The sequence below is a fragment of the Carettochelys insculpta genome, chromosome 8 (assembly GCF_033958435.1).
Source record: "Carettochelys insculpta isolate YL-2023 chromosome 8, ASM3395843v1, whole genome shotgun sequence".
Taxonomy (NCBI): domain Eukaryota; kingdom Metazoa; phylum Chordata; order Testudines; family Carettochelyidae; genus Carettochelys; species Carettochelys insculpta.
In genome coordinates this window covers 59083610-59103858 of record NC_134144.1, presented here as the reverse complement: position 1 = coordinate 59103858, position 20249 = coordinate 59083610, and the positions used below count along the sequence as shown (strand labels likewise).

Here is a 20249-nt window from a genome sequence, read left to right as displayed (position 1 = left end):
CAGTCAGTGCAGCAATATCCAACATTGCTGGCATTGCCCTAAAAACTTGGTACACAGTTTCTGTTCTTCTGTGCCTGAAGTCTTGGGAACAGAACAATGAACTTTAACTAGAGATATTAGACCAGAGTTTCCCTCAGTGGAGTTACATGTCTAGAAGTAATAGCAGAACTTCCTCTTGTGTATAAGCACAGCCCGTACTCTAAGAATGTACAATAAATGTTTACTTTTATTTTGCTCACATGAGTCTATCATGATACGTGACATATGACAAAATTGTGCATCCCCTTCTGTACACTAAAGCTGTACAATAATGGAAATACTATAGTTTTAAGAGCATTGTAACTTTAAGTTGCTGAAAAGAGGTCAACATTTCTGGACTATGCAAGTCCTGGGAGAATGCAGGCTTTGCAGCAGGTTGGATTTTGCAAACCTACCTGGAAGAAACATGGTACACGGAAGCACACTCAAAATCAGGGTACTTTGGAGCTGCTCACAAAGGGAAGATAAAATCCACACTTCACATCATACATAACTCCTTACAATCACCTTTTCACGAAAGCTCATCACCTAATAAATTATTTTGTTAGTCTTTAAAGTGCTACATAACTGCCTTTGACTGAAGTCATTGGAAGTCTGTTAAAGCTAGGAGAGACATGTTCACTCCCTGACCTATTTTGTAAGGCACAAACAAGGGGTGATTTGCAGAATCATTTCATCTCCCTAACTGACAGCTCCATTCCAGAGTCCAGATAAGTGACGTGTGTTCCCACAGTCATGTCCTCCTTTTACATTTGTTCTCTGGACAGGCGACATTACCAGTCCAGAAAGACCCATTCTCACCTGCATTCATACAATGGAAGGGACTCAAGATGCATGCCAGCCATTTCCCCAAGCATTGATCCCAGGAGTCTCATTACTCTGAAAAGCCAGCAATCCTACCATGTCCTCTGAGGAAAAAAGTTCCCCTCTCAGAATAAAGAGTACCCTCTGCAAAACTCTCAGAAGTGCATGTGGATAGGGTGAGACCTCTCCATTTTATTCAGATTCAGCATATTAGCTGTTAACACATATTCCAAGTATTTTCCAATCTGGACATCTAGGATGTGTCTGTAAAAGAATTCGTTGTTTATCCCATTTAGCAGCTAAAACATTACTTTTACGAATGAGATTTGTGGACAAGATCATGCCTTCATTAAATTCAGGATCGGGTCCTTTGTATATCAACAATAATTCATGTGGAGCACCTGTCAACTGATCATAGAGGATGAGGGTTGGAAGAGACCACAGGAGGTCATCTCGCCCACCTCCATGCTCAAAGTATGACCAGCTTAATCTTCCTGCAAATGACATTGATTTAATTTGTTACACATGCTAAGTGTCGTGGCCTTTCAGTCAGAGATTGCCAGTATTTACTGTAGTTATTATGTATGACATATTATATGGAATACAGAAGAGTACTGCAGGGACTGAGGTAAACAAACTTATTTTTCTTATGTAATACTGGCAAGTTTTTAAATGTTTTCCTTGCCATTGGACCAGATTCGTCCCTAATGCAATTCACTTAAACCTAACAACATTTTTCTGTATAGTGGTCCCTAGTAGGGTGCTTCAAAATTCTTTTAGTCCCATAGATCTGAAGCAGAAATCACAAAAGAATTTGCCATTCTGATGTCTTAAACATGTGCTTTAAAAAGGTACAGCATTATGGGACACAGAAATTCAAGATCAATACATTTAATTACAACACAAATAATAGTAAATTAGTATTTTAGTCCTTACCACAAGACTGCTGTCCAGAGATAGTCTTTTCCCATACTCCCTTTTCTTTAGTTGTCTTTTCCTCTCCATGGTTGTGGTGGTTTGTTTTTCTTGCAATCTGCTAAAAACTTCAGGCTGTTTTCAGCATCACTGAAAAAATTAAATGCACATTTCAATATTCTAGTTAACAGTTTCTGTCTTCATTATTTACTGTCTCATAATCCAGCAGATCATGACTTTGTGAATATAGTAAGCAATGTTCCAAGAACAGGTCTTATGTGCCAAAAAAAGTTGATCCATCCAGAAAGAAATGTGAAATGAACATATTGGGGTGATATCTTAAAAATGAAATCCTAACAGCCATTTATTGATACTGGTTGGCTTTATCCAGGGTCTTTGTGGTGTTAAAGTATTTTACTAAATGAGCTGGGAAATGGGTTTCCAGAGCTAATAAGCTATTTGAAAATATAAACAGTTCATGGTGCTCACTATTCCCAGTAAACCCCATTTACTGGCACAGTTCTCTGTGTTATATTTATGAGGCACAAATTCTGGGCCCAATGCTGAAAGGTTATAGGAGCTGATAGCCTGAATACCTTTCCTAGATTATTAAGGCCAGATGGTACCACTCTGATCATCTAGTCTAACCTCCTGCATAATACAGGCCATAGAATTCTGGTACTTCTGCAGCAGAAGAAATTAGTGGGCCAATTGTTGGTGACATTTTCTATTAATTCCAAGTTAAATTACATCACATAACAAAAACATTTTAAAGTGTGCAGGATAACAGAAAATATCTTGAAAGATTCAAACTTCTAAAAGATGTATATTGTGCATTCAATAGTTTGTCTAGTGTGCTTTGGCAATGTAGATCAAATTTTTGTCTCAGCTGTACTTGTGTAAATGTGAAATAAATTCTTCGGTGTTAATGAAGGTATTCTGGATTTATTATAGCGGAACTGTGATTTCTCAATGAATTCCAAATCTAGGTCTTTTTCAACAAGGACATAATAGCCCATGACACTTGAGCTAAGGTTTTCAACAATGACTAGAAATTGAAGGTACCTTTGCTTTTAAGTGGGTTCAACTCCTGATAACTTAAAGAAGCCTGATTTCTAGAAAGCAAGTACCCACATTCTGTTTATCACTTCCCTTTATTTTGCCTCAAGCTGAGGCACCTACAATTACTAGCCACTTTTGAATATCTTGCCCATGAATGTGAACAAACAGAAAATATTGGAGTTCAGACAAGCCAACAGACAATTTGAACCACAAAACCAGATAACTCACTTCAAACTAAGGATAAAAGCATTGGTTAAAATGTTGAAAAACAAACTTTTATCTCAGAACAGGTATTTCTCTGCAACATATTTCCTGTCTCAAAGAAAGAGCTTTATCTGGTAGACTTCTATCTTCTTGTTATCAGTCTTCAGGTCCGCTAGCAGACCTTCAGTAATTCAAAACTAGAATGCATACACCTCCTGAGAAAGTCCACTTCCTGGGAGAATGGCTGAAGTGTAATAACTCAGATGATCAGTACTCAGGTTCATATAGGACAGGTTTGACTGCTTCTTTGCAAAGCTGTCCCCAACTTCATGTGTTCTCACTGGTCCTGCACTCACCCATCATTGACACTGGGACTTCTGAGGAATGGCCCATGATTTGCTGCATTGCAGGAAGCTGAATTGCTCCATTATTCTTTACCACTGAATTGTGGGAGTGTTTGTTGTTTGTTCTGGGCACAAAATGGGAATTGTGGGAAAGCACTGGAGGACTATCAATACTTGAGTGCTTTAGCTCCCATCCTCATTGCAAAGTCAGTGGGTTACAGTGTGAGAAACTACAGAACCTGCACTTTTTCTGGCAGCTAAAAGCAGAAAAGATTGCTTTGGCTGAAAGTAGCACTGAACTTGGATGAGAAGCTTGTGTGAATGTACACAGGTGGGTCTGGTGCAACATCTGTGAAAGAGCCTGGACTAACTCAGCAATGAAGCCAGACCTTTGGATATAGGAACTTACAGGGTAGCAGCAATCTCCAGGCCAGAGGTGTTATCCACCTTAAAAATACACTGATTTTATAATTAATGGAAAGAAATGTCCAGTACACAGGAAGATGGCTCTAATAATCCACAACCAGGAGAACCAGGGCATTGTTATTAACATACAGAAGCTCCATCTGCAAACCACATATAACATTTTCTGGTTCATCCTGTCTCCTTGAGAGGGAAAGGTATGCTTTGATGTATGCATCATGGGTGCTAGAAATGTGTAACATCTTACCAGAATGAACATCTGAGAGCTCTTCATACAGTTTGAGATCACAGAGTTAGATTTCAATAGAGCTACACCAGTGTATGTTTCTGAAATATGTATCTATATTTATATATATCTGATAATTCTAGGGTCTGGATTTTTCCTCTTTATCCTCAGATCAGGTACAACAGAAACATACCCACTCTACATACCTCAGTAACAACAGGGCAAATGACCCTGAGATTCTTGGACTCCAGGCCTCAGACTCTCAACAAGAATGCTAATTATGAGGATTTTTGTGTGTATGTGATATGATCATGAACCAATGAGAGCTTAGACTAAAATCACCAAAAATCATACATTGGTTACATTTAAAAGTTTCTTCAATCTAAAAAAAGTTCATCCAATTTGAGAGCTATCCTTTATATCTGAAATAGAGAACACAGATGGAACGAGTAATAGCTCTCATAATGGAGTGGGTGGGGCGGATGTTTTAAGTACTTTCACTAGTACAAGCCACCAAACAGCCATCAGATAGTAAAAACTCTGAGTCAGTGCAGACATTGACTAGAATTAGATAGATAAACTAGCAGAGAAGGTCTATCTCATTGCGAATCCCTTAAATCACTCAAATCCCTCTGAAATCGATTTTCTAACTGAAATTGTATCCTTCAATTTATCAGACACAGTCTGTTACTGTACCATAAGGTTGCTTATGCAGCCTGTACAGGTGACACTGAGGTGTCTGGATTGGGTTTGCATGAGGTTTCTCTAAGAAAAATAAGCACAGAAGCATTTCAAACTTTTGAAGTATTGTAAAGAATTGCACGAGCCTGTGCAAAACAGATATGAGAGAAAAAGGAAGCATTCAGAATTGTAGAGCTTATGACCACAAACATTCAATACACTGATAATATTCATGTACTACCTGTGTTATATTCCTACACCAGCATCATTCAAAAAGCTTACACTGATTCTGTATCACCTCTCTGCCCTTTCAAACAGTTCAGATCAGGATCACCACAAAACCCCACCTCTGCAAAGCATGAAATTTTCTCCCAGACTGATTACAAGCAGGTCATTAACATTGTTTTATTAGCGCGCCCTCCTCCACTCCCTTCACTGGCATCCAGGAGGTTGGTGTTGAGGATTTAAATGTTGTCAGAGAAAAATCATTCTGGAATTCTTTTATGAGAGGACTTAGCTGATGACCATCTCTGGTACTAGTGATGTGGGAAACAGAAAAATGCACTGACATCTGCATTTATACATCTTGAAATTAAAACATTTTCTGTTTCACCTACGATATGCTCCAAAGCAACACTATGAGCACAGCTCAGCCAGCTACAGCTCAATACACCCAGGCAATTGATTAGTCTGGTCAGTAGTTCACACGCCCTAGTGTATACACTGCAGATTCACACCCAATGGATTAGGAGAGTATTTAGATAAGGAAGCTGCATTTTTGCAGAAAAAAAAGAAGAGACTCAGCCTGTGTCATGTGCTAATATTAGTTAGTTAAACTAGAAATATTCTAGTACCAAGCACTTAGCTTAGTAGAATGCTATGGAAATCACAAAGAAGCAGATACAGTGCTACTCCTGCCCCTTCCTCTATATTTTTCTGGTTGGCTCTAGAAAATTGATGAAAACAAAAAATTCAATTTTGAGGAAGTCACTCAGGAGCTACCTATAAAAAAAGGAGCCTAATAACAGCCTGATCTCCCTTACATCAGTCTTCCAGCAGCATAATTTGTTTTGCCAGATTCTGACCCTCCTTATAACCCACTAATGCTGCTTTTGGGACATACAGGAGCAGGGGTGGGTGTGGAGCAACTCCAAGGGCTGTTTATGAGTTGCTCTGCAATCTGGCACATCCCCATCTACATTCCTAATCTGTGCCAGCAAATCCCCAGACCTGTTTGGTGAGCAATTTAGACTCTAGAACCGCCCTATACAGTACCTGCCTTGGAGAAATTATCCTCAGCAGCAATGAAGAGCTTGGTTCAGGGAGGCAGACTCCTACACGAAATATCCCAGAAACCAACTAAAACAAATCTGCACAGCTACTTAGCTTTCACTGTCTGTACGACTATTTTGCCATCTAAAGCTTTTTCCACACGATGCAGCCTTTCTCTGTTTGCAAACAAAGCCACCTTACACGAACACTTCTAGGAGCTAAACAAATAAAGATTGGGAAATTAAAGCAAGCCAACTCTCTAATGTGCTCAAAATGATATAAAGAATTTCAATAAACCATAAAATATTAAATATGGCAATAAAGATATTGCAGTAACATCATGTCAAAATGAAATAGATTTGTATCTTAATATTTTATTAGGTAAATCAAATGGATAACTGAATGCATTGAAGGAGAAAAGGGTGGGTTGAAAAGATGTAATATGAGAGGCCACAAGATTATGGTTACTAAAGTGTTAAGAGAATGGGTTATGTTTATATTATTTCTTTATTCCATAACATCTATGATTCATCTGATGCCATTTTCTGTTCTTGTAAATGTTTTTTCCTGGTGAAAATACTCTGAACAGTTAACAGACTTATAACCAAACCAAAGGCTGTAACCTTTCCAGCATTTCTTATTTGGATTGGCTGGCCATTTTATTCATGGTTCTAAGGGCCAGGCTGTAGGGAGAAAGTGAACAGTCAGTAAATTACACCAAAGAACACTGAAAAGGTCAAAGGACTATGCTTTTCCGTTTGCTTTTATGGAATATATGAGGCATATAAACTGTGAAACTAAATTCTTTGGACAAACATAATAACAGATAAAAAAGTAGAAAAGCGTGAATGGGTTGTTCAGGCAGTGACTGATGAAAGTGGAAAGAAGTATGTGTTTCTGTGTTATGCTCTTTAGGAGACTGATCCTTCAACATGATGTTGCATGAGGATTTGATCACTGTGTTAGAGTTTATCAGGATTTTTCAATGAAATATTTTCTCAACACGAAATTCTCATTTTGTCAAAACCAAAACTTTTCTCAGGAACATGAGGATTTAAATATATGTTTCCATTGGGAAAGAGTCTTGGATCCAGGATGGAATTTCTGGTCAAAATTAGAAAGAGAGAGACCTAACTCAGAATATCCTATAGTCCAGTGATGACAGAAAAACACTTTAGTGAGGCAGACCCAGATTTCAAGTCTCTGCTTGGCTTAATTCAAAGGCTTTATCAGAAAGAAACATCTGTCGTAGGAAACCACTTTAGATAGTGGGCTAAATCCCAGGGTACAATGTAATGTGAAGTAATTCACAGATAGGTGTACGTGGTCTGAAAGTATAGGTCTGAAAGACTGCAAGTTAATGAAACTTTGTTTTGGAAAAAGAAGGAAGCATAAAATAAACAATTCAGGGTTCTTCATAAACACAAAATCTGCCTCTTTATGAAAGTTTGTGGTGGAGCATGAAAACAGTGAAAGATAAATCAGGCTTTGACTTTCCATAGTAAGCAAAAGATAATTGGTCAATAGGCTGTAACAATTAAATTTTTTTGCAGAATGAATTTAGTGCTTGTGAAAGATACCAGATAGACAATCATGAAGACAGAAGACCTGTGTTATTCCCTAGGCCAGACCTTACAGAGGCATCATCCCCCCAACTCCCTGCCAATCCTGTTCTAGCCAGATCATCAAAAGGCATTTATTCTCCATGAATCTTCAAGCTTCCCAGCTCTGCTGAAACTGTCAACAAGAATAATGTCTAGTGTTTAATACAGAGCTGGCTTTGCAACCTGAACACATGGTCTCAGTCTAGTTGCTGATGGTTCTATAAGAATTTTAGGTCACTGTCATCCACACAAAAATATCTCATTGACAAACTTCTGAGCAATTCAGTCTTCTGAAAAATTTTGCCTTTATACCAATTTAGTGAAAATTGGCCATTTTAAAGACACAGTTTTGCCCACTTCTTGCTATAGGCACAAAAAGAAACATCTTGCTATGCACTGGTTTTTCATGACTAAAGTTCAGTGAATCCAAGCAAGGTTTTGCCAAATGAAGTGCCATCTTCATAATCTCTAAGAGCACAGCTTGACTTGGTTTTACCAACAGTAGCAAAGCCCAGGGAGTGAATGATTATTTACTGGTGAATTCAAATCCATGGACATAAGAAATTATAACCCAGACTTAATTTATTCATAAGTTTTTGAATATCTGAGTTCATTCAAGGAAGCTAGCTGAAGCTGTTTCTACACTGAGCCTTAGTGCTGACAGTTTGATGCAAATAAACAGTACTGAAAATTTATTTGATATTTGGCTGTTTGTTGAGTTGGCAATTAAATTGCAAACGTTTCATTACCATTCAAGGTAACATCTTGAAAATTCAAAATGGTGGCCTATTTGCATATTTGCACAACTGATATACATATTTATGAGGCTAAGTTGCATATCAGCCACAGAACTGAAACCTTGTAGACATGGTTCTGCCAGCAAATACATGGCTCTGCCAGCAAATATGCCTGGAAAAATGAGGCATAAGGAGCTGCTGACAAAAGGGGTTTTTGCCTGCAGAACCACATCTACACGGCTTGAGTTCTGTGGTCAATATGCAAATTAGCCTAATAAATATGCATATCAGCTCCAAGAGTATGCAAACATGCCACCTTTTGCATTTTCAAGACTGCTTATTTTCATCAAACTGTCAGCACTAGGGCTCAGGGTAGACACAGCCTGAGGGTCACATGACCCAAATTTTGCCTAGATGGTGGGGGGGGGCTGGTTGTGTCACAAATGAAACTGACACATACTTCTCCTTAAAGCGCCAGCCACCCTCCCACGTGCCCAATCAATCTTTTAGGTGAAACATGCAGGCACTTGCCCTGGGAATCAATGAAGTGACTCAGACTTACCTACTGGCACATGCAATAGTTTCAAAATAAATGTACACTCCAATGTATTTATTACATTTATCTATAAATCAAATTAAAAGGTTTGAGAGGTTGAGGTAGTGGAAGAAGGGTATCAGCATGTGCTGCATGATGCAATAATTCCTTTGAATTGAGTTGTTTACATGAAGGTCAAAACTTCCATTGACTTCAACAGGGCCTGGATGTTCCCTTTAGAATCCAATATACTGATGATTGTATTCATTGGGGTTTTGTACAGCAATAAAAATGATTAAGGTGCTGTCTCATGTGGAGAAAGGTTAGCAAAGCTGTACGTCTTTGTTTTAAACAATTACAAGAGTGGGCAGCAATGGGAGAGCATAACTATCTACACATGTTTGAGAGATGCATACAAACTTCAAAGACAATGACGAATTGGTTATGGTATGTACAAGGAGGTTAAATAGAGAAAAGGAAGAAAAAAGACAGAGTAGTTGGGGAAAACAACCTATAGTGAAATCCAATATAGACTCGGGTATCATTTTCCAAGGGAATTGGTGAAATTCTTGTGATATTAAAAGCAAGAGAGGATAAATCACAAAAATATGCTATAGGGAACAATGTTACACTGACAGGATGGATGACTGACACTAATAGGATTTTTTCATCTTCCTTCTACAATTCTCTTTTTCTACATTGCCGTGGCTGATCTATATTAGGGTGAGAGCTTAGCTTTGGGAAAATATAAATAATACCCCCTCCCTTCCTGCCCCCAGACAGTCAGCTGCTGCCAGCGCCTTACTTCACCTTCTCTGGGAAAGCACTGGCTGCCACAGTCTGACTTCCACTCTTACCATCTGCCAAAAACTACATAAGCTTGTGAATCTTAAAATACTCATGGAATTCCTTGCTAGAGGTTGATAACTCTTCTGTGTTTATGTCATCCTACTCATCTCTTTGACGAGTCTGCACTCCGTTATTTCAAATGACACAAAACAGAAATGTATACTATATGGTAGACTACCATTAACCATAGCAACAAGAAGTCCTGTGGCACATTATAGACTAACAGATATTTTGGAGCATAAGCTTTTGTGGGCAAAAACCTGCTTCGTCAGATGCATCTGATGAAGTGAGTCTTTGCCCATGAAAGCTTATACTCCAAAATACCTGTTAGTCTATAAGGTGCCACAGGACTTCTTGTTATTTACGAAGATACAGACTAACACAGCTACCTCTCTGATACTATTAACCATAACATTCAGGTAATGGAGAGAGAGTACAAGGAGAGGACAGAGGAAAACAGAGGTTAGGCTCCTATGTTATAAATTTCAAAGGTCTCACTGTTGTTTGAGGGCCATTTGTATGTCTTGTGGCGGTGGTGGTGACATTAGCGTAAGATAATGCAATCTCTTTTGCATGGAAGTAATGCCTGCCAGTTATTCTAACTTCATATCACTGTTTTCCAAGGTGATTTTGTCAGGATAAAAGTACCCCACCCCCGACATACTATGTATAATTAGGAAAAGAACAACATGCACACATCCATACTGTGAACATAGTGGCAGTCTCCTGTTTCTTGAACATCAAGAACTCCTTGGATTACACTAGCTATTGAAGCCACTCATCTGTAATTGAGCAGATGATCAGGACCACAGTTCTTATCCCAGCTTTGACAAACTAAATGTTTTGCCTAAGGAAAGTCATTTATTTTCCTTGCCTCAGTTTCCTCACCTTTGAGGATAATAATATATTGCATACAGGGTGGGCTAAGGATTAGTTCATTTTTGTCAGTGACTTTGATGATGAAATATGCTATGCAAGTGCTGTTGTTACATCATAGAGTCCAAAGCCAGAAGGGACTGTTGTGATAATCTATTCTGACCTCCTGTATAACTCAGGCCACAGAACTACAAAAAAATATTGTATTGTTACCCTTATTTAATCAAACTTCCCCACTGTCTTTTCTTCCCAGATATAGGTATGATTCTGCCTTTGGATTTCATACTGCCCTAATTTATACCTGTACCATTTTACTGACAGAAATGAGGTTACATGGCTGTAACTGGGAACAGAATTTGGCCTATATAGTCCATGTACATAAAGTTCCTTTAATTTTCTACTCAAGGACAATTTCACATATAAAAATATGACACTAGAAAGACCACTTGCTCATCATTGTTTAACATGGTTGGTTGAATGGTCTCTCAGTAACAAAAGGGTTAGACTGTGACTTAGATAATACAGACATGCAAGGGAGCAGAAATCTCTCCTGCCATGTCCTATACGTAGGCAGCTCAGTCTGCAAACAAGAATAAGCTGAGCTATTTGCCTGCTAACTCACTTCCCAGAGTAGCTGTGGGGCATGTGGGGCAGCATCTTGGCTATGCACTATTCAGTGGCCAGAGTAGCTGAGCCAGTACGGGTCAGAGAGATTGCAATAATTTACTGATAGTATGTCCCAGCTGTAAAATTCCTTTCCCTCTGCCTCCTCCTACAACTCCCAAGAGAACAAGGAGGAAGCCCGCGAGGAACTGTGATGCAAAGGGGTGTCTGAGTCACAGTGCTTCTCAGGACTCCCCTGGAGCAGTACCACTTATCCACTCTACCTTGCTAAGGGCTGTGCTTAAAGTTGGAATCCAGCCCCTACATTTTAAACAATAATGGCTGGTTAAAGGTGGCTTGGTGGGTGTGTCTGTATGCAAAAAAGGACAGAGAGAAAAACGATAGAGAAGAAACGCAGTTCACTTGATTAAAGACTGGTAAATGGAACTGAGGAAATTGTTTCCCATAATGTTAGATATACAGCTAATGAAAACATGACGGAATCTGAGTTTTGGGGGGAACTAATTAAGTCTTGTATTAATGTAACACAAGAGAACGCTAATGGACCTTGACTTGAAAGACAAGGAAAGCGGCCAGCCTGACACTTTCCACAGTGTTCTATCAGTGTTTTTCCTTTTCTAGCTCATTTTCCATTTTCCTTTGCTTGTGCAGGTTTGTGTTATAGCTACACAACATCTTGGAAGAGAATGATTCTTAACATTCAAAATAGTGACATAAGGGAGAAATGACACTTTTGGCCAGTTTACCTTTTAATAGTCTGGTTCAGTAGCAGTTATTAAGAGATGTTAAAATTCTTAGTGATTTAAGCTGATCCTTTAATATGCCATAATTTATAAAATGTTCCACAGATGTGAAATTTAGGACTTTTAGCACCAGCATAATATGGGAAATTGGAAGGCCTGGAGTATGGTAATTGAAATTTTACCCTTTCACCTATAGATCACTGTTTCAAATTCACACCAGGATGATAGTGAATGAAAGTCATTATTATCATCTGGCTGTTCAGTGACCTATATGAAATACTATAAGGTGGTAGTGGACAGGTGTCTGGATAATTAATACTCTGCACAAGCGTAACTAGCACTTTACAATTTTCTTCTTAACTCATCTATCCCTCCAGTTTATAAATGGAAATGATTTAGAATTAATGAGATTTCAGGTGTAAGAAGTGGAAGCATATAGTACTCTCTGTAAATCCATAAACAATATAACACAAGTTGTACAGCATCTTGAGATTTCAAGACAATGGGCTATGTCTACACTAGGACACTACGTCAAAGTAGCCTATTTCAAAGTAACAACATCGAAATAGGTTACTTTGACGCATATCATCCAGACATCCTCTGGGGCTGGTGCAGTCGAGGTTCAACATCGAAGTAGCAATGGGGAACGTCGAAAAGAGCCGCCCCGGAAGGAAATGCAGAGCATCCACACACACAAGCACTCCCCATCAAAATAAGGGGCCAGGAAAACCCGCGGATGGGGTCACAGGCTGGACTAGCCCTTTTGGGGCAACAGTAAGCCGGTCCTTTAAAGGACCCCTCCCAGACAGGAGGGGGGGCCCTCCCTGGGGGCAGAAGGGGATGCCCCTGACCACCGGGCTACCCTGTTCTTGCCCTGCTGGGTGCTCCACCGCCTCTGGACTTACCCCACCAGCTCCAAGTGGTGGGAGCAGCTGGTTATGGGGGAATGAGATGATGACATGTGGCTGTGGAACTTCCACATGCACCAGCAGAGCTTCCTGGAGCTCTGCCAGTGGCTCACCCCCACACTGAGGCACCAGGACAAGGATGTGGCGCGCCCTTACTGTCAAGAAGAGGGTTGCAATAGCTGTCTGGAAGCTGGCCACTCCAGACAGCTACTGCTCCATGGGACACCAGTTTGGAGTGGGAAAGGCCACAGTCGGGGCTGTCATCATGGAGAGAAGGAGGCCTGGGCGTGCACCCACTGGGGGTGGGAGGCCAGGGAGCAGGGCCTGGGTGTGGGGCTGGGGAGGGAGGTGTACTGGGGAGGGAGGAGTGACAAGGAGGGAGGGGCTGGGCAGGGGAGTGCCTGGGATGGAGTGCCTGGGGGGGTTGGGGAGGGAGGGGCTGGGCAGGGGGGATGCCTGGGAGGGGGGTCCCGGGGCAGGGGCCTGGGGCACCCTGCACACGTTCATGGGCACTCGTGTCTCCTCCCCACAGGTGGTCTGTGTACTCAATGCCATGGTGCTCCAGAGGGTTGTGCGAGTCGGGGACCTGGATGCAGCCATCGCCCGATTTGCCACTATGGGGTTCCCAAACTGCTTCGGGGCCCTAGACGGGATCCACATCCCCATCAGTGCCCGGGACCACAGCGGGAGAAGATACATCAACCACAGGGGCTACCATTTCGTGGTCCTGCAGGCCATGGTGGACAGCCAGGGCTGCTTCCAGGATGTCTATGTGGCCTGGCCCTGCTGTACACCCGATGCCCATGTTCTTAGGAACTCAGGCCTGTGCTGCTGGCTGGAGGTGGAGACCTACATCCCCCAGAGGGATTATAAAGTCTAAATTTCCAGGTGGGCTAGGAGTCAGGACCATATTTGGTCATTCAAAGATAGAAAGAGAAAGTTTAAGTTCGATAGTAGCAAACAGGTTCAGTCTCAAAGCAAGGTGTCTTTAAGAAAAGTCATGAAAATTGTTTCAAGGCATGCTGGTGTTTTGAGAGGAAAGAGGAGAAAACCACAATCTATATAGATTTGAACAGCCAAACAATAACCTGAAAACCAATTTAGCAAGGTACTGTTTGCTTCTTTAATTGTTTGAGTGTGTGAGCTCAACCAGAGATTTTGCTAAACTTACACTGTGGTGGTGTTAGATGCAGTATTGAATGCTGGAAGTTGTAGACTGAGATAGAAGAACTAACAGGAAGTAGGAAGTGTGTGTCAGTCTTGGCATCTGCTTCTGGAGCTGCATGGTGGTTTGTCTAAACAAACAAAATGCATTTGTGGCTTTCACCCTTTTGATCTCAACTTCCACTACACAACAAATGGCAACACGGGTGACTTTCCCACCTCTGAATCTATCTGAATCTTTCTTCAAAGTTCAAGTGACCAGCCAGGTACTCATAATGCTAGGGTTAGAGTGTTTGAGAACTATGTCTTTGACGGAACTTTCTGAAAAACCAACCAACCAACCAACCAACAAAAAGCATACTCTGCTTATTCGCTGTCTTGGAGCAGAAGGGCAGCATATATTTTATGCCCTTCCCTTTCTGGGTGATAAATGAGAGTAGACTTGCTGCACTGAAGAATTTTTTGTGACTGATTTAAATGTGGAAGCTGAATTCTACAAATTTTCCCAGCATGAAGAGAAACTAGGGGAAACTGACAGAACAGTATATTGCTGCATTAAGGGAACTGACTATAACTTGGGCAACATGACAGACAAAATTGTGAGAAAAGTTCTTGTGTCTACTATTAGTTATGCCTATTATTTATGAGTTATGCCTATTTTTTTGACCTTACAGAATACTATAAATACAGCTAATCACACTGAGTCAGCTATATTGGAGGCAAAAATAAATTAGTCGAGGCACAGAAGGTATAATCCAAGCTATGCAATCACTACAGACATGGACTATAAAAGGACAGTCAAAAAATTTTTTTACAAGGGCAATGAAATGGGATGTCACAGACTCAGCAACTTCAAGCCACACAAGGAAAATGTATTTTACCACTGTGGAGCTACACAACACATTGTGAACTATGCAGCATGCCATACAAAGGGAATTCAGCGCAATCACTGTAAAAAGACCAGACACTTTGCTAAGCTATGCTGAAGCAAGCAGTCTGTTCAACAAGTACATGCAGCACTGGACCTGGTGTTACTCTTCTGAGTGTAGATGAAAGCAGCTCCACGCACATTGCAGACAAAATAGCATTTACTCTTCATGTTTCTGCTGTAGCATAAGGGAAGCACTAGGTGGTAAAATTAATGCTGGACACTGGCTCAATGGTTTCAATAATACTTGAATAAATTTATTTACAATACTTTGGATGTGTTTGTGCACCACATGCTGAATTAATCTTATGTGTAGCAGGATACCTAATGACCCAGTTTCCTGGGCTTGGCTCCTTACTACTGTGGCAGCTGGAGCCCTGATCACTTTAAATCACTGCCAGAGTCCTCTACAGTGCACTCTGTGCAGCGCTCAAGGTCGGGGGGGGGAGGTTTGCCCTAGCCCCACCCCTTCCATCCAAGGCTCTGTTCTTTCCATCTGAGGCCCCACCCTTTCTGAAAGCAGAGAGTTACCTCCCCCCACATCTTGCCCAGGGGCCCAGCAATTCTGTATTGCAAACTATGCTTCAGTCATAGAATTGTTAGAAGCACTTTGCCAGGTAACCTCATGTTAGTTTCAAAGCAGTGAAGATTTGATTAAATAGCCCAGCCTTTGTATGGTCACCCACAACTGTGAGAATGGATGCTTCAGACTAATGACTCAGGATAATTCTTATGCAAATCCATTATAGCAATATCAGGAAGATAGTTGTATTTCATATGAGAACAGTTGAAGCTGAGAATTTTTTTAGCTATTGAAAAGGAAGCACTTGCTTAAATTTGTGCTATAGGAAAACGGAGCCATACTTTCAAACTGCACACTGATCACAGCCCTTTGACAACACCAGTCAATCTGTTCCTCTTCCACATGCAATGAAGGAAAAGGTTGGCATCAAGCAGACAATGCACCAAGTGACTGTTACTATGTCACACATATCAGTAAATGGCCCGAAGTTGCATTTATGTCAAAAATCACCTCTGCTGCCATGATCCAGTTCTTCTAGTCTTTGGCAAGAAAAGGGGGAACTTGAAAGAATTACTAGTGGACCCCAGAATGCAAATTTACTTTAGTGAAATATCAAACTTTTCTGGCAGAGATGTAGAAGAGCATCCATGCATTACCCTAAAGCAAACAGAGACACTGAACAATTCAACAGCTATTTGAAAGTCAGTCTGCAAACAGGTATGTTGGAAAGAAAAGCACCAGTAACCTTCAATACAGATCTCTTACAAATCTACTGGGCTATGCATCATGCCACGATCCAAAGGTCACCTTCTGAATTATTGCATGGATTACACACACCTACATCTGATATAGCTGTGAAAAGAAAACAGACAGTTCAACACAAACAGCAAACATATGAATATATACAACATATTGTGGAGCCAAAGAAGTGAAAACTGAATTTAGTTTATTTGTAAGAGTATGAAATGTAACAAAAAGGAGAGCCCAGATTCATGTTTCCATTGCAAATTCTTGGTGAGGGAGTGGGTACAAAAAACAATGACCTTAGATTTAAAAGTTGTCAGAGGGTCAGGTATGAAATACTGTTTCTTCATTTAGTGCCCACTTACCACATGCAAAGCAAAGATGTTTCAGACCATCTAACTAGTGCTATTGATTTTACTTTGCCACTAACAACAGCACAAGATAACTGACAGAACATTAGCTTTCGTGGGCAGATGCCTACATCTGACGAAGTGGGTCTTTGTCCACAAAAGCTTATGCTCATACATTTCTGTAGTCTATAAGGTGCCACAGGACCCCTCGTTGCTTTTGCAGATCCAGACTAACCCAGCTACCCCTCTGATATTTGACAGAACATTGTGCCTGTCAGACCTGCTAGAAGGATCAGACAGCTATTCACATTGATGAGAGACTTTGTTACGTAATTATGAATGAAAAAGGAGATTAGTTCTCAGTTATCAATAAAAGTTTAACTATAACTAAACAACCATTTATTCATAATTATTTGTTAATTACTTAATTTGGGATTAATATAGTAGCAAGCTATTGTATTATTATTATTTGCAAGATAGGGTTTTGCCTTGAGGTGGGGGAAATGCAGTATTGCTAGATCAAGCATTGCATTCTGGGAGTTGTATTATCTGGGTTATCTTTTTCTCAACAGGAAGCAAGAAGTGAAAATGTGTGAATATAGGTCATGGCTGGAGTCAGGGACTACCACTGCAACTGCCTCGGGGGCTGCCTGCTGGTTAGTCTAAATAAAACTGTTGGATGTCTCACTTTCGGTCTCAGTTTCTGAAACTCAAGACAAGGTGACAATACAGATTCCCACTGTCTTGGCTCATGGATGCAATCAGGTTCTATTTGGGGTTGTATGTTGGTTTCATAAAGTGGGTGGAAGGGGAACAAAACTCCCCCATCACATTACCTCCTTTAAGATCTGGTTTCAGAATGTTTGTTAGCTGAAAACCCTTCCACATATGGGCTGAATGCATAGGTCTACCATGTGGTGGGGGGAGGGAAAGACACTAGACAGACACCCAGCAGGGTGAAGCAGCAAGAAAGGCTGGGTATCCCCTCTGTGCCAAAAGCAAAACAGCAACAAGAAAGAAGGGTTAGGGTAGACTGGATGGGATACCAAAGTGTTTGCAATTACAGCATCTTCTGGCTCAATGTCCCACTGCAGATGTCATTACGGTTGCTGCCTGATGAATAAATTCCACCCCCTCCATACCCACTGCAAAACACACACACAAAATGCACCATGTGTACAAATTTATTTCATGATCAAAGAGCCATCAGATGGTAATTCCTTTTGTTTGTTCCAGACCAGGGTCATATTAATACAGTGAAGCAGAATGAGGCATTCCCTACCTTTTAACTTGCCTCCTGATCCAGCCACTGTCCTGAATTTTTGCAAACAAAAATCCAACACTTAGCTTATCTTTAATCTGAGGATACACAGAAGCAAGCTGGTTTTTTAAATGACATATAAAGATCTTAAACTGCACACAGGTCAGATACCTTTTGGGCATAATGAAGATTGCTCAGGGAATTGAGAAGCACACAGATCCTTGTGATGCTCCCTCCACATCCCACACTCTCTCCTGCAAGGGCTATGGACACAGAGTGCACAGGGACTGATCATCCAGTGCCCCCATGAATGCATTTTTTTTTCCAGAAGGGGTGACAAAAGGTGGGATCATGACCACTTCTCCCTGACTGGATGGCATACCATTAAAGAAAGACAAGTCCCAGCATCTCCTGATTTACCAAGGGTGCTCTTCTGCACGCAGGAGATCTGGGTACAAATGTGTCCGTTCCAAGACATAATCCCTCCTGATGCTCCCCCTGACATCACACCACTACCATTGTGGCCCTGTGTCTATGGGGTCCAATGTGGCCTTAACAATACAATCAAAACTTGCACAAGGCCCCCTAAAGACACCAGTAAAATCTGCAAGACAGATGACAAAAATCACACAGATTAAATCAGATTGGACTTTAACTTAACTGCTTTTCCTAAACTAACAATTCCTTTTGCACTCATGGCACATGATATGTGGTAATGCGCACACTGTTGAATAAACCAAACATTTAAATGCCCATGCCTCAGTTATTTGCTACGTCTACACTGGGATGGTACATCGAAATAGATTATTTCGATGTAGCGAAATCAAAATAAGCTATTTCGACGGGTAGCGTCTACACATCCTCCAGGGCTGGTGCTGTTGACGTTCAATGTCGACGTAGGACAGCACTACATCGAAATAGGCACTGCAGGGGAGCGTCTACACACCAAAGCGGCCCAAATCGAAATAAGGGTGCCAGGCAAAGCTGCGGACAGGGTCACAGGGCGGACTAGCACTTCCGGGGCAACAGCAAGCCGCTCCCTTAAAGGGCCCCTCCCAGACACACTCAGCCTGCACAGTACGCGGTCTGCAGAGCCATAGGCACACACGCCCCGTGTAAGCAGCATGGACCCCCAGCAGCAGCAGTCAGAGGCCCACACACCCGCCCCTGGAGCAGTGGCCACCCTGCTCAGTGCCATGGAGGAGGCAGCTCATCATCTTTTATTTGAGGAAGATGAGCTGTCCTCAGGGGATGAAGAAGCAGCCCCAGACCTTGCTGGCCTCCCTGCCTCCCCCCGCTGGACACGCCGCCTGCTATGGAGGTACCCCACTAGCACGGACTGGTGGGAGCAGCTGGTGCTTGGCGAGTGGGACAACGACTGCTGGCTCCAGAATTTCCGGATGAGCCAGCAGACATTCCTCGAGCTCTGCCAGTGGCTCACCCCTGCCTTACGGCAGCAGGACACCCCCAGGAGACGTGCCCTCACCGTCGACAAACAGGTCGGCATCGCTGTCTGGAAGCTGGCCACTCCAGACAGCTAATGATCCGTAGGGCAGCAGTTCAGCATGGGCAAGGCCACCATCGGGGCTGTCGTCATGGAGGTAAGAGGACCCAGGGGGAGGGGGGAGTCCGGGGGGGGAGCAGGTGCCCAGGGAGGACAGGGAGCTCGGGGAACATGGGGAGCCCAGGGGAGGGAGCCCTGGGGGGAGGGGGAGCCCGGGGAGAGGGCCACACACACCGCGTACACCCCTCATGGGTGCTCTCTCATGTCCTTCCCCTGCAGGTGGTCCGCGCAATCAATGCCCTGCTCCTCCACAGGCTCATGCACCTTGGGGACCCGGATGCCACCATCATGGGGTTTGCCAGCCTGGGCTTCCCTAATTGCTTTGGGGCTCTAGATGGGACCCATATCCCCATCCGTGCCCCAGAGCACAGGAGAGGACACTTCCTGAATAGGAAGGGCTACCATTCCATGGTCCTCCAGGCCTTGGTGGACAGCCGGGGCAGCTTCTTGGACATTTATGTTGGCTGGCCTGGCAGCACCCACGACGCCCGGGTGTTCAGAAATTTGGGCCTGTGCCGCCGGCTGGAGGCGGGGACCTACATCCCCCAGAGGGAGATCCCATTGGGGGACACCACCATGCCCCTCTACCTCGTCGCAGACGTGGCGTACCCCCTCCAGCCCTGGCTCATGCGCCCCTACATGGGCCATGTCAGTGCCACCCAGGTGCGGTTCAACACCTGCTTGAACCATGCGCACCAGGTGGTCGAGCGCACTTTCAGCCACGTCAAAGGGCGCTGGAGGTGTCTCCTCACCTGCCTGGATGCAGGGCTCGCCAACATCCCCCAGGTTGTGGAGTGTGCTGCATGCGACCACAACCTGGTGGAGAGCAAGGGAGAGGCCTTCTTCCAGGGCTAGGCTGTGGAGGCTGG

The 20249-nt window shown here is 42.5% G+C and overlaps 1 long non-coding RNA gene across 1 annotated transcript in view; it reads right to left on the bottom strand.

Annotated features, from left to right (window-relative positions):
• Positions 1-1844: 1844 nt before the first annotated feature.
• Positions 1845-20249, bottom strand: part of LOC142017119 (uncharacterized) — an 86210-nt gene continuing 67805 nt past the window's right edge. Inside the window, exon 3 of the long non-coding RNA XR_012646448.1 lies at positions 1845-1908. This is a non-coding gene — a long non-coding RNA (uncharacterized LOC142017119). The remainder of the gene's footprint in view (positions 1909-20249) is intronic.